The sequence below is a fragment of the Pseudorca crassidens genome, chromosome 17 (assembly GCF_039906515.1).
Source record: "Pseudorca crassidens isolate mPseCra1 chromosome 17, mPseCra1.hap1, whole genome shotgun sequence".
In the NCBI taxonomy this organism is placed as follows: Eukaryota; Metazoa; Chordata; class Mammalia; order Artiodactyla; family Delphinidae; genus Pseudorca; species Pseudorca crassidens.
Window position 1 is genome coordinate 31,803,360 of NC_090312.1, and position 15,375 is coordinate 31,818,734.

General features: G+C 38.2%; 1 protein-coding gene across 2 annotated transcripts in view; it reads right to left on the reverse strand.

Moving 5' to 3' along the window:
* The window catches only part of OXR1 (oxidation resistance 1), a 452,875-nt gene that overhangs the window by 261,267 nt on the left and 176,233 nt on the right, over window positions 1-15,375 (reverse strand). The window lies entirely within an intron of this gene.

Sequence of the window (15,375 nt, forward strand, 5' to 3'; positions counted from 1 at the left end):
AAGCCAATTGTCCTGGCATAGTTATTAATGGTAACCTTATTCTCTCTCAAGTGTTTCAATTTGGACACAAATTATATGGTCACCCTAGTTACTGGAAAAAAACCTGATAGGTGAGGAAAATATGTTGTAGGAAAGGTTAAATTAGTTCCTCAAAATCACAGAGTGTATGATTAGTACATAATCGAGGACATAATCCTAAATCAACAAGAGGCAAGCATCTTTCATAAAACTAAACATCTTAAGTACAGAAGACAGCTTGATGAAACACATTTTATCGTTAATAATTAGAACATTTTTGAAATTATTATTCTGTATAACCATGTCATAACAACTCTCCTGATATATCTAAATAATGTTTTGTGTTGGCTACATCATCACTGGTTTATTTAATATTACCAACTAACAATACCAATCCTCAAATCTCAAAATCAAGCTACCAATAAATATTTACCTAGTGTTTACTATACAGAAGATAGTAAATAATATGTCAGATACACTAACATAAAATGCAAATACTTATTGCACATAGACTTAATTATGAAAGGAAATCTATCTCCCGGGAAAATCTGCAATGATGGGTTTTTCTGGCAACTGCCCAAAGTCACCCCAGGGACGGTGCTGCATTGGAGTGGGTCCCCAGGGCTCCTTCTGCACCCTTCATCCTGACTCCAAGTCACACACCAGCACAAAAGGAACCTGGATTCATATTCAGGAAGGTTGCATAATACTTGAGATATTTACTCAATATGACCCAAAGCTGCTGTTTACTTGAACTTCAAGAACTTTTAGGTTAAAAATTATATTGACATTGAAAACATTATATAGTAATTATAACTTATAATAACCTCTATCTGGTCACTTCAATAAGCAATTATGCATACGAATTTAACTGCAGTACTAGACTGGGAATCTACAAATTCTACTTCTTCCCAGATGATAAAAGACAAGATGAAAAGTCTCATTTTATGCACTAAACAGGTATATAAATAAAATGTGAAACCATGAGAAGTCTCAAAAACTTTTAATATAAACAAAATAGGCTTATTTCCTACGGGCCCAGGAAATTAATATATAAACATACATTTTATTATATATGTAATTGAAAAGGAAAGGGAGAACAGCACTGTTGTTTTTTTTTTAAAAAAAGCACAAAACTATCAGTATTTGTCTCTAATTCATTCTGTATGATTATACAAATTTAGGAAAGACAGGCAGGATTTGAGAAACTTTTTTACCAAGATCCAGTTTCTTAATATATCTTAATTCTTGACATAGTTGGCTCAGAGATCTAGAAGGTCATATCTGAGAGAATGTATACATGCACAATTGGCTAAAAGAAAACCAAAGTGAAGCTCCAGTGACATTAGCTAAACATAGAACATGAAAGCAGAGGCAATTAGAGGGTTGTTGTGGTGACATTTCTTTGAAGCGTGTAAAATAGGTGTTCTTAGACCAACAGTCTGAAATAGGTGGACAGTTTTCTTTTACTTGATTAATTTATTCAAAAGCCGTTTATTGAATGAACTCAAAAACATCTATTGAGTTGAGCACTTATGGTGGGGCCCCATCCCAGACACTACAAAACAAATAATATGAAGGAGGTATGGCGGTTCTGCTAACCAGGCTTAAAGATATAGAGGGAGGTAAGGAAACAGACAATTATCGTGATGATAACGATGGCAATGCTGTTACCAGAAATGCTGTAATGTGTTGAATGCGTACTACAATCTATGCAATATGTTAAGTAAGAGGGCAACTCATTTACAGACGAGAAATCCAGAACTCAGAGAGGTTCAGTACTTATATAACATCACTCAGGTAGAATCTGATAAAGCGAGAATTAAAAGTCAATGCTCTCGGGCTTCCCTGGTGGCGCAGTGGTTGAGAGTCCGCCTGCCGATACAGGGGACACGGGTTCGTGTCCCGGTCCGGGAAGATCCCACATGCTGCGGAGCGGCTGGGCCCGTGAGCCATGGCCGCTGAGCCTGCGCGTCCGGAACCTGGGCTCCGCAACGGGAGAGGCCACAACAGTGAGAGGCCCACGTACCGCCAAAAAAAAAAGTCAATGCTCTCAACTACATGGAGGTGATTATGAAGGTGAGGAAAAGGATAACAGGAGTGTGGTGGGCAGAATATAGCCCCAAAAGGTGTCCAAATCATCATCTCTTGAACCTGTAAATAGACTACCTTGCACAGCAAAAGGGACTTTGCATATGTGGTCAAGTATCTTCAGATGGGGGAAATTATGCTGGATCTAAGTGGGCCCGATGTAATGAAAAGTGTCTTTAAAAGTGGAAGAGGCAGGCAGACGAGGCACATCCGGGGGATATATGAGCACAGCAGAACAGGAGTAAATGACCAACAGTGAAACAGAGATTGGTGGCTTTGAACATGGAGGACAGAGATCATGAGCCGAAGAATGTGACTGGTCTCTGGAAATGAAAAGGCGAGAAACAGATTCTCCCATAGTGTAGCCAAGCAGGACCCCATGGGACCTTCCTGGGACAGACCCTTCCCCCCATGTCCTCTGCCTGCCTCTTGCTTGTAGAAAAGCTGTAGTCTCCCAGGCTTCCCCTGCGTCACAAAAGCCTGGCTCAAGAATTAATGATTGAAAGGATGTGAACATGTAGTGACAAAAGTAGCAGTTGGGCCAGGAGAACTGGTAACAATTTAAACAGTAAATCAACCATATGGCAGTCACAGAATCTTTAGTTCCTCCCTGAAGTACCTAGATAACAGTATCTCATGCACATTTCCCGAGCTGTTTTACAGATGCTAAAACCTCCATCAAATGGACGAAGTTAACTACTTGGTGACCATAAGCACATCGCCCAGACCTACTGGAGCCTGAGGATTGATAATGTTAACCCCTAGGACACCACCCTGTCACCTCACCATCAACCAATCAGAATTGTGTACAAGCTGATCACAAACCCTGGGATGCCCCTCCCTCACCTTGCCTTTAAAAATGCTTTGCTGAAACCCACCAGGGAATTCAGGTATTTTGAGCACTAGCTGTTCTGAACTCCTTGCTTGGCACCCTGCAAATTCTTTGCACCCTACATGGTTCCATTTCCTGAGATTGGAGTGGGGAGCACTGCCACAACAGGAGCAGCTGAGCAGCACTTGCGGGAAGGAGAGAGAAGGGGATATGGCTAGGCTGGTTGGATATATACTGTGTCCAAATGGAAACTTGCAACAGGTGGTTGGCTCTGTGTATGCGGCGTCTCTAAGACCGTACTTTCTGTTTTCACTCTCTTGAGTGCATTCCTAATGTCGAGCAAATATAACAAAAGCCTTTTCTTTCCCTCAAGGTCCCTCTCATTATCCTCTAAACCCACAGTGGTTGTTCCCCTCCTTGTCTCTCCATTTTCTTCTGGAAAATGACTGACACCCCTCCCCACCCTCCCTTATCCCTCACATAGGCTCTTGTCCTCTGGCTGACCAGAACACTCCATGCCGGTCAGAGAACCCAAGGGTGCCATGCTCCTGAGGCTTCTCCCTCACTCCCTGTGGGAGGAAGCATACATACAGAGTGTCCCCGCAATAAGCCCACTCAACCCCCTTCCCAGGGCAGGAATGTAGTGCCCTTGTTGCTCTTATCTGCATTTTTAGCAAGAGATGCCGTGTAAATAGAATTGTTCGCAGTCCTTCAATTGTTAAAGATTTGTTGCTTCACTTGACTACAGTGCATTCATTACCCACTGCTTTGGAAACTAGATTTTAGTTACCGTGACAGCTGAAGTTAGTGCTTAGGGAAAGAGACACACTCTACTTATTACAATAACGCCAGGAGGAAGAAAATGCTGCAGGAAACTACTTAACGCACAGAGCAAAGTCACTGCACAAGTCAAGGCGACCTTACGTGAGACTGCTGGATTTTACTGAGGTATAACTGACCAAAAATGGTATATGTTTAAGGTGTACAGTTTGAGCTTTTATATTCATATACATTGTGAAAAGATCACCAAAGACAAGCTAATTAACATACCTATCACCTCACTTACTCTTCTTTCTTTTTTCTTTTCTTTTCCTTTCCTTCCCTCCCTCCCCCTTCCTTCCTTCCTTCCCTCCCTCCCTCCCACTATTCCTTCTTCCTTCCTTTCTTTTTGTGGTAAGAACACTTAAGATATACCCTATTAGGAAATTTCAAGTATACGGTTCCATATTATTAACTCTAGTCACCATGCTGTCTATTAAATCTCCAGAACTTATTTATCATGAATAACTGAACCTTTGTGCCCTTCTGACCAACATCTCCCCACTTCTCCCCCGCTCCAGCCCTGGCAACCATCATTCCACTCTCTGCTTCTCTGAGGTTGAACTATTTTAGACTCTGCAAGGAGTAAAAGAATAAGTGAGATCACACAGTATTTGCTTTTTCCGTGTCTGGCTTATTTCACTTAGCATAATGTCCTCCAGCTCCAACCATGTTGTCACAAATGGCAGGATTTCCTTCTTTTTAAAGGGCGAATAACATTATAAATATATATATATACACACACACATATATATACACATATATACATACACACATACACATACCACATGGTTAATAAGTATCTTTAAATTTCGATCTCATAGGTACCATAAGAAACCTGAGAATCTATCAAAGAACATGCTATGTTAGGAAGGACAGGGATATAAAGGAGAATGACCTTAAATAGTCTTAAAAAACAGCATTGCCTGTTATCTATATATAAAATAGATATATAATTTTTTTAAAGATTATTTACCCATGTTGACATTGGAACAGAGTCCACCACTAAATTGATGATTTTATTTCATATGTTTAGATTACTTAGAAGAAGGAATTTGAGTCTATCAAAAGCATTAAAAAATGGGATTGAAATTTAGAGTGATTGAGGAAAAAAACTCCTGACTTCAAATCCAGTTAGACAGGCAATGTTTTTGAACCAAATCATTCAGTTTATGAGCCAGGAGGTGCTTTGCATTCTTGCAACAAGATCAAGCATTTTCCTTGATAAAACAATGTTAGTAACTTTCAATACGATGTAAATCCAGTTATTTGGGCAAATCTTTGCCAAAAGCAAGCAAGCCAACTAAAATGACATTTAAATCAATAAATTAGTACAACCCAATGATGAATTAATTGATAATTTAACAGTTGAAATTTTGTGCTTTTAAAATTAGTCATACCTTTTAAAATTAACTTTAATTGTATGTTCACAGAAAAATGGAGCAGAAGGAATAGATACTCCCCTCTACTCCTTGCATCCCCTCACTGCATCCTCCCCCATTATCAACATCCTCCACCAGAGGGGTGCATTTGTTACAACTGGTGAACCTAAACTGACATGTCATTATCACCCAAAGTCCACAGTTTACATTAGGGTTCACTCTTGGTGTTGTGCATTCTATGAGTTTGGACAAACACTGGAGTATCATACAGAGTAGTTTCACTGCCCTAAAAGTCCTCTGTGCGTATTTATCCTTCCCTCTCCCCAGTCACTGGCACCTACTAATCTTTTTACTGTTTTCATAGTTTTGCTTTTTCCAGAATGTCACAGAGTTGGAACCATACAGTATGGAGTTTTTTTCAGATTGGCTTCTTTCACTTAGTAATATGAATTTAAGGTTTATCCCTATCTTTTTTTGGCTGATATATATTTCTTTTAAGTGCAGAGTAATGTTCCATTGTATGGAAGTACCGCAGTTTATTTACCCATTCACCTACTGAAGGACATCTTGATTACCTCCAAGTTTTGGCAATTACAAATAAAGCTGATATAAACATCCATGTGCACGTTTTTGTGTAGACATAAGTCTTCAGCTGCTCTGGGTAAATACCAAGGAATGTGATTGCTAGATCACATGGTAAGAGTATGTTTAGTTTTATAAGAAACCATCAAACTGTCTTCCAAAGTGGCTGTACCATTTTGCATTCCTGCCAGCCATGAATGAGAATTACTGTTGCTTCGTATCCTTGTCAGCATTTAGTGCTGTCAGCGTTCTGGATTTTGACCATTCTAAAAGATGTATAGTGGCATCTCACTGTAGTTTTAAATTGCATTTCCCTGATGATGTCTAAACTGGGGCATCTTTTCATATGCCTATTTGCCATCTGTATATCTTCTTTGGCGAGGTATCCATTAAGGTCTCTGGCTCATTTTTTAATTGAACTGTTTGTTTTCCTATTGTTGAGTTTTAAGAGTTCTTCATATATTTTGGATAACAGTCCTTTATCAGATATTTCATTTGCAATTATTTTCTCCCAGTCTCTGGGAGACTTTTCATTCTTTTGACAGTGTCTTTTGCAGAGGAGAAATTTTTAATTTTAATGAAGTCCAGCTGATCAATTCTTTCTCTCATAAATTGTGCCTTTGGTGTTCTAACTAAAAAGTCATTGCCAAATTCAATGTCAAATAGATTTTCTAGCTATGTATTTTTTTTTTAATGTGGACCATTTTATTTTAAGGTCTTTATTGAATTTGTTGCTATATTGCTTCCGTTTTATGTTTTGGCTTTTTGGCCACAAGCCATGTGGGATCTTAGCTCCCCAACCAGGGATTAAACCTACACCCCCTGAACTGGAAGACGAATTCTTTAACCACTGGACTGCCAAGGAAGTCTCTATGTATTTTTAATAAATAGAGTAAGAGGCTAAAGCCAAACCAAATCTCTTGATCTGATCCCTTGAAAATCAAATGTAAATTCAGTCATTATAGTTGAGTCCAGCATAGGATGGCTTCATTTTGAATGGAAAGGTGTTAGCGAAGATGTTTGGGGAAGGTTGGCTGGCTCTCCAGAGAAACTGGCCCCCTTAGCTTGTGATGACATCACCATTTCCCAGAATCTGGTCCTCAGCTTGTGGGCTTGGAAATTTAATTATTCATCCATGCAAGAAAGTCTACAGGTAATCAGATTTCCAAGAGACTAACACATTAAAATCACAATGCTAAGCCATGAATTTATAACCAGAAATGTTTTCAGGTGGACCAGATACTCCATTGGCCTATATGCAAGCTAATAATTCATAACCAAATTATAACTGGAAGCTTCCTGATGAGGATAAAGATAAGCAGATGATTTTAATGGCTACTTTCATGGTATTACTGGTATATACTACTTAAAGAAGAAATCATGTTCAGGTGTCATATCACCACCCCCTCAGGATGGGGCTAGAGGTGCTATCAAGCATTCACTCACTAAGTCACCAATTTTTATTTTCAGTTGCTATCACTTCTATTTCTTGTTTCCCTTCTCCCTCCCTTCCTTCCTTCTTTCCTTCCTTTTTTTAATAGAAATGCCAATACCTTCAAGTCAAATCTTGCTGCATGAATCTTTCTCAGTTGACTGTGCTCATACATAGTATTGGTTTACAATTCATCAGCCAGAAAGCAATATTATTTCTTTATTTCCTAGTCCCCAGTGACTGGAACTACCTGTTGCTGTCAAGTTTTCCTACAGGTGTCAGATGACCAAGTGACAGTTTTATTGCTGGACAGTTCTCTATTTACTTTCACCTATTCTGTTTCATTAGCTATGAAGATTTTACCTTCATAGTGATTTCAGGCCCCAACAACCAAACATTAAGGAAACCAGCGAGGCACATTCTGCTCATTACTAAAATAATTGGTCTAAATGTCTTCACATTCTGACATGTATAAAGCCACAGCTCATCTGAAAGAATCTTTGAAGCCTGGAAAAAAACATCCATAATGAAGTGAAATCCAAATGAGTGAACAAAACAAATTCTAGTTAATAACAGAGATAAAGAAGAAGACTTTAGTACTTTCTCTGCTATTTGAGTCTATGGATATATGACAAATTGAATACCCATCGAAGTATCTAGTAATAAGGAAATTAATATTTATTAATTGTCTACCATGTACCAGGAACTATGCGGGACATTATATAATGAGCTTGAGAAGTAGGTATTTTTATCTCTACTTTAAAATACAAAGTTGTTCAGGGAATTTCTGCAGCCTTCTAAATGTCACTGAGCTTGCAGGGGCTACAGATGGGATTTGTGCCCAGTTTCCACTGCTTCCTAACTCTTATTCTTGCCAGTATTCTACACTGCCTCAACATCTTATCCACTCATTGTTGAATGATTTACTTGGTTGGAACCCTTGAGAAGGAGTTTAATTTCTGCTCTGTGCTCTTGTCTTCCAGATAATTTGGGGGCTCAGAGTATGCATGCCCATAGAATAGTCTTTCAGAGCCCCCATAACTAACACTCCATCCACCAAAATGCAGTAATATAGAGAAGCCATGGGAGTACTCTGATCTTACTCTAAATTTGTTGTTTGTTTCGCAGTTGTGTATCTTTTCCCCATGAAATAGCCATGATTCACTTAAAGGTAAGTCAGTATGGTGTCTGTGTCAAATTTGACACATTCATTTGTTTAATGAATGAATGAAGGCATCCATGAATGTTACGTGCATGTTATTTTTACTTGCCCCATTATCCTCTCCCTAATTTTCTGACAACAGTACCTCAAATTTCTCATCCCGTATATCCTACTCCTGGAAGCCTAAAAGCATCATAAGCATCCAGGAAAAACAGAGTTAATTACTTAACCTACCCATAATTCACACGCACGGCAATTAGAAGGAAGATGACACAGAATAAGATTAGCATGAAGACAGATATTAACTTAATAGAAATCATACTATGAATCCATCAAGGGCATGTTTAAGATATATTTTTCAAAATAAAATAAAACAGGTTAAAATGTGGCAAATTGAGTTGCTCCATGTAAGAATGATTTATACCTTCCTTTCTCAAAAGCTATTTGGATGTACTCTTTCCCCCCATGGCTCTTCTTAAGAATTTATTCTTCTGGTTCTCTAACCTAAAGACACTTCATATTTTTCCTCAATTTCTAGTTCACTTCAAAAGAAGCCAGTCATATATTCCTACTAGAGCTACCAAAACAGTTCATTGGAGAGCTATGCAATATTGCCTAAGAAAGTTTTATTTATGTTTATACAAGGATCAATATTCTAAACCTTCTGTATCTGGTTATGTTTCTGGTATCCAGCCTCTCCCTATTGTTGGAAGTCTTTAATGCAATTTTCTAGAAGTCTCCTAGTTTAATCTATCATGTAGAATTAAGGAGGTAGCAGGAAACCGTTACATAACGTCAGTATAGGGCCTTCCAAGAAAACATTCAGTGTTCAGTCTTTAACATTACTCATCCTGTGTGCCACACATGGCCCAGGTGTTTAAGACTCCAAGATCCAACCATGTTTTGCTAAACCATTTGCCTGTCTTAGGATCAGCACAATAAAAAATTTTCAAAGAAATGAGAGGCTACTGTCATCCACCTCAACATTCTTACTTAGTTCTAGCCACGGCCTCCTCGTTATCTTCATTTACTTGGTAAGCTGCCTTAACACTGATGGAGATGATTATGTAAGATTCCCAGAGATACCAATTTATTTCACTCAGTGACCTGAAACAAGGGAGCTTTTGAACAATAACTGTCGCCTTAATTTAGTTAGAAGTATTCAATCACTCTCTTCCTTAAATTCATATGGCACTGTATTGGTCTAAGTTTGCTCACGTATATTAAATAATTTAATCCACATAACCTTTTGTAAGATAGGCAAGGCAGGAACTTTATATTCCTATGAGCAATCTAAGGTTCAGAAAGTTTAAGGGACTATGAAAATTTACACAGCTAGTGACTGACAGAGAAGACACACAAGCCAGGTCCATCCTCCAGTGCTGTAGCACATATTACTGTGCTACGTCACAAGTGCTTACCGAGGGCTTACCATGTACACACATCCATTCCCAACACTCACTGTCTAGATCAGGAAATAAGAAACACAGGGAGGAATTAAGCAATACTATCACTCAAAACGTCTGGGACTGAAATATTTCTATAGTTTATTATCAGCTGATATCCAGTCCACCCACCAAAGTGCATCAATAGGACAAAAGAAATAGAATTTTAAGAAAAAAGGCATTAGAATACTCAGAGAAGTTATTATTTCTTCATAAGCCTAATTAATGTAAAACCTATTTCTATCAGTACTTTACTAAAAGGAATTGAGAAAAAATGCAGAAAGTGAAATAGCTATACTAGGTTTGAATTTTACAAGCAAGATGATTTGAGAAATAACACAATGTAGAGAAGCGAAATATCTGGCTGGCTCTGCATATTGGGGGTAATGCTAACAAAGTCAAGGTGACCTTTCAGGGTTTCTCTTTTTCTTCATCTTCTTCCCATCCCTTCTCAATTGTTTATCACAATAAACAATTGTGCTTGATAATTAATGAACAAAAATTAGTTCTTTGGAAACTACTGTGGGGGAACAGCATTCCAGAAATTTAGGCATTGCTACTACAGTTGTTAAGAATATAGAGAAGTCAAGAAGTGGCAAAATTGTTGTAAAATACTGACTATCACAACTCCTACACCTTCCGCCTACATAACTAGCCAACTTCACAACTGAAAACACTGCACTGTAAATAAACCAAAACTATTTACATTCCCAGTAAAGTCTCTTAAGTTTGTTCTTTAAATCAAGTTAGAAACTTTAATCTTTTGTGATTAAATTCTAGAGTACAAATCTTTACATTCTCAAGTGCTTCTTGTAGTTCAGGAATAACTATAAAGCTACGGTTTTTTCTGTATTCAAATGTGAATACTGATTAAATTTACAGCAACTGAGTCATGCAAGTAAATCCTGGATCTTTACGCAAAAGCTAGTTTATGTAAAGTAATTGGCCAGCTCTAAATACTAAATATAAATATCCAAAATTGAAGTCCTCTATGTTTGGGTAATGACGGTAAATGGCTGCCACGCAGGCTGTGCACTACACAATCCCAGGGAGACAATGGTGCCCCCTGGAATTATATAATGTGGCAGCCCTGTAAGCGAATTTACTTTAAGCAATTGCTTCCAACTAGCAGTTGAGAAAACGTGATGAGAAAATCTAAAGTGATACTGGAGAGGGTAATAAAAACTTACTAGGTAGATAAGACATTGCAGAGAACGTCAATGGGAAGTGAATGAAAGATTCTGACTTTTGATTCCATAAGGCATAGCAGTATGGTAGCATGCATAAGTCCTCGGCATATGGTTAGTATCAATATACAAAAATAATTTAAACAAGTACAGTCCTAGAGAAATAGACAATATAAAATAGATACTGATATAGTACTATTCAGAGCATACACTAAATATTTAGACCAAAAAGCTAATTATTGATAATATATATTTTTAAAGGTAGTGTAATATTAAGTTAGGATAGAGCTGTAAAAGTGATTAATCTAGAGAAAAGTCACCCTTTTTCTCCTCTTCTGAGGAGGTGGGTATTGAATTGCTATAGTACTCAATAAAGAATATCTAGGAATTATCAAAAGTATAGGACTGAAATTAGATACGGAATTTAAACTGTCATATATTATTTAAATGCAGTTGAATTTAATTTCTTACTTTAGAAGTATACACACACTCACATATACATAACACATATATTCTTCAACTTTTCTTAGAAACCAATTCTAATCTTTAACTCTCACTTGAAAGAAAAATTTTTCTTACTGATAAAAGTTACAATGGTTTTACAACAAAAAATAGTAGGAAAAATTACATAACAGCTCTCTCCTATAATCAAATTATTTTTAAGAATTAATCATATAGATTATGTTAAATTTAACTATTAACTAGCTCCAAGGCATCAGGGACCACTGACTAACTTCTCATGCTATCACACCCACCCTTATCCTATACTATTCTTTTTCTGGATTTAGTAAGTCCAGTGTTCATCTCTAAACAAAGAGTCTCTTTCAACCAATTACTGCACTTCATCTTTTTTTAAAATTTATTTATTTATTTTTTGACTAGGGTCTTCATTTGGGATCTTCATTTCTGTGCGAGGGCTTTCTCCAGTTTTGGCAAGCAGGGGCCACTCTTCATCACGGTGCGCGGGCCTCTCACTATCGCGGCCCCTCTTGTTGCGGAGCACAGGCTCCAGACGCGCAGGCTCAGTAGTTGTGGTTCACGGGCCCAGCCGCTCCGCGGCATGTGGGATCCCCCCAGACCAGGGCTCGAACCCTCATCCCCCGCACCGGCAGTCAGACTCTCAATCACTACGCCACCAGGGAAGCCCCCATCTTTTTTTTAAATAGGTGCTCTTTCTGTCAAGCATTTTCTTACTGTTCAGACATGAAAGAATTCAACTATGAGCTATTTGTATTGTCCTTTTATTCTGCTTTGCAAGTGTGAATTAACTTTTTTTTCCCCAAGCACCAACTTTTGGTGATTTGAGGTGGCCTAAAGTATAGAACACAGTAAAAAGTAATTTACTCAGGATTCCCCTGGTGGCGCAGTGGTTTAGAATCCGCCTGCCAATGCAGGAGACACGGGTTCGAGCCCTAGTCCAGGAAGATCCCACATGCTGCGGAGCAACTAAGCCTGTGCACCACAACTACTGAGCCCACATGCCAGAACTACTGAAGCCTGCGCTCCTAGAGCCCTTGCTCCACAATAAGACAAGCCACCACAATGAGAAGCCCATGCACCACAACGAAGAGTAGCCCCCGCTCACCGCAACTAGAGAAAGGCCACGCACAGCAACAAAGACAAAATCGTAACCAAAAGATAAATAAAGTAATTTACTTGGACTCAAATAACTTTAATTACATTTTGGTTAGGGGCTCGTCCTTTTATTTATTTACTTTTAATAAATTGAGGATGGTGTGCTACGTGAAATAACAGTATAAGTGCAAAAATGAGGAGCTCCTTCAATCACACTCAACCCTTGCAGAAGGTACATAAGGATCTTGTAAAAATTCACTTCTTTAGATTACCATAAGCCTTCCTAGTCTGAAAGCCACGCATCAAATTGTATGCTGCTGTCCATAATCAGGTGTTGAAAAGCTTACACCTTCCAAGAACACTATGAGTAACAATCATTTCCTGACACATGGGGGTGCCACTTTACCTGGTAAATAGAAAATTCTCTAGATTACGTAGTCCATAACATCGTCAGTCCTAAGGGAACACTGGTCTGAAATTCACATGAAATATAAAATACATATATATTTCTTACTGAATTCATGATAGCAAAGTACAAATAAGTAATCAAAGTTTTGCTTTCAAATTGGACAACCTTTCTGCCTTCCACTGGCAGGTGTAAGTCTCATGTCAGTGGCAAGGAAAGGCACAGGCAATATGAAAGAAAACAGGGGCTTCTCGTCTGATTTTTCTTAGAGTATTGAATAGACAAGACTGAAACTTCTCCCTCTGATGAGACCCCAGATATTAAATGTATGGAAACAATTTAGTAAGCAGTTATTTTAAAAGCACTGCAATAATTTTTTATAATACTCAAGCTTACCCCCTAAAGAACAGAAACAACCCTCTTTATTAATCTCTTCACTTTCCACTAGAAATTAAGCACTGTTAACTTCTGCTTTATTAAAGTGTCCGTTTTTTCCCCTGTAGATATGTGGTCATAGCATGTGGCTCTTTTTAGAGCCCTCTAGAAAATAGAAAGACGTACACTTTGTGTTAAAAGAAAGCCTTTATGGTTATCTTAGCAGTTTATTATTTTACATAACAAAAGGTTACATTTAGTTTTCTTTTAAACCTAACAATCTACTACTCAGAACCCTAACATGTGTTTTATTTTTCTCAAGAAACCTTGAGATGCCTAATGAGAGCATTTGCTGCCTAACCAGAACGCATATTTTTTTATAGTCTTTTCAAGTGGTGTTTTCAAAGGCACTGGGAGAAAGGCTGATACTGTGTGATGACTACCATTAGGACCTTTATTTAATCACCTTCATCAAAAGGCATTTATCTGGTGCCCAGTTGTGGCAGCAGCTTATTTGTGCTGTGGCATTAAGTTCCATCCTGCCTTAGGGCTGGAAGAAAACCTGAGGGGTCATTTTATCCAACATGATCTTCCAACCAAGAATACAATAAACTATTCAGAGACAGAGTATTCTTTCTTCTTCCAGTTGGTATAAACAGAATCTTTATAACCTTCCCTGTCAATCAATTTCATAACAAAGTCAACTGAAAATGAGTGAAAAAGCAGATTTCATAGGACATACCAGTGATGTATAACTTGAGTAGTGCTACAAAAAAAATCACAGAAAAACACATTGCCTATCCTGGTTAGGCAATTTTTAACATGGCTTACTGCTAGGAAAAAACAAAAAAACAAACAAAAACCTCAGAGTACAAAGTTAAGAACAGCTCCAAAAATTTGGGCATGTGCAGCCTAGACCGGAAGAACATACGGAGTGAGACTACTGATTACTCTGGCTTAATAAGGAGCAATTCCTGAGAAATATAAGCACTGGACACTGATACGTAGATGACAGGCAAATGTGGATATTAATTTTAGAAGAAAAGAAGATACATCACCATGGAGTGATGATTTAATTAATATAATTTAATTGTGTAAGTCTCTTACATGATCTAAGCATGGGCGTACTCTTTACTACAGCAATCAATCTGTCTCATATGTTGAGAAGCATTTACCCTCTAAATTTAAACCAATTTAAATTTGAGGGTTATAGTAAATATCTGGGGTTTTTTTTACATTTAGCATTCACTTACCCTCCTTCCTATAACCGCATTCCTATATTTCCCTCTGAGGAACAACCCTTCTCCCCCTTAGTCACGTGCCTCCAGTGAAACCTGCTCTGTGATCCAAGCCTAAGCCAACCCTACCATCGTTTTTCCCTTAGCCAGAACTATTGGTTCAGTAATGTGCATGTGACTTAGACCAAACAAGATACAGGAAGATATATGCTATTGTTTCTGAGAAAGTGATTCTTCTTTTCCATTGTCCCTAAAAACCAAGAAGATAGAGACAGTTGACAGAAGATGGAAAAGAACAAAGTATTGATGAGATATATATATATATATTTTTTTGCGGTACGCCGGCCTCGCACTGCTGTGGTCTCTCCCGTTGCGGAGCACAGGCTCCGGATGCGCAGGCTCATTAGCCATGGCTCACGGGCCCAGCTGCTCCGCGGCATGTGGGATCCTCCCAGACCGGGGCACGAACCGGCATCCCCCACATCGGTAGGCGGACTCCCAACCACTGCGCCACCAGGGAAGCCCTGATGATATTTTTAAAGCCTTGAATCCAGAACATCCTGAGATATGGGCTTTTCAGCCTATACAAGCCAATAAAGTTATTTTTTGTTTAAGTCATTAAAAAGAATCAATTGATTCAATGACTTAAATGATAGCATAATCCTCCTTTAATATGTTGTTTTAATATGCTCTTTATTTAATCTTTTGTGCATATACATTTTAATAGTGAACAAAGTCAATCAAATAGTGAACAAACTCTCTATATCTTGCCACCTTAGCCTGATTGTATAGTATTTGAGGTAAAGGATTATGGCTTGTATTTCTTTGCAT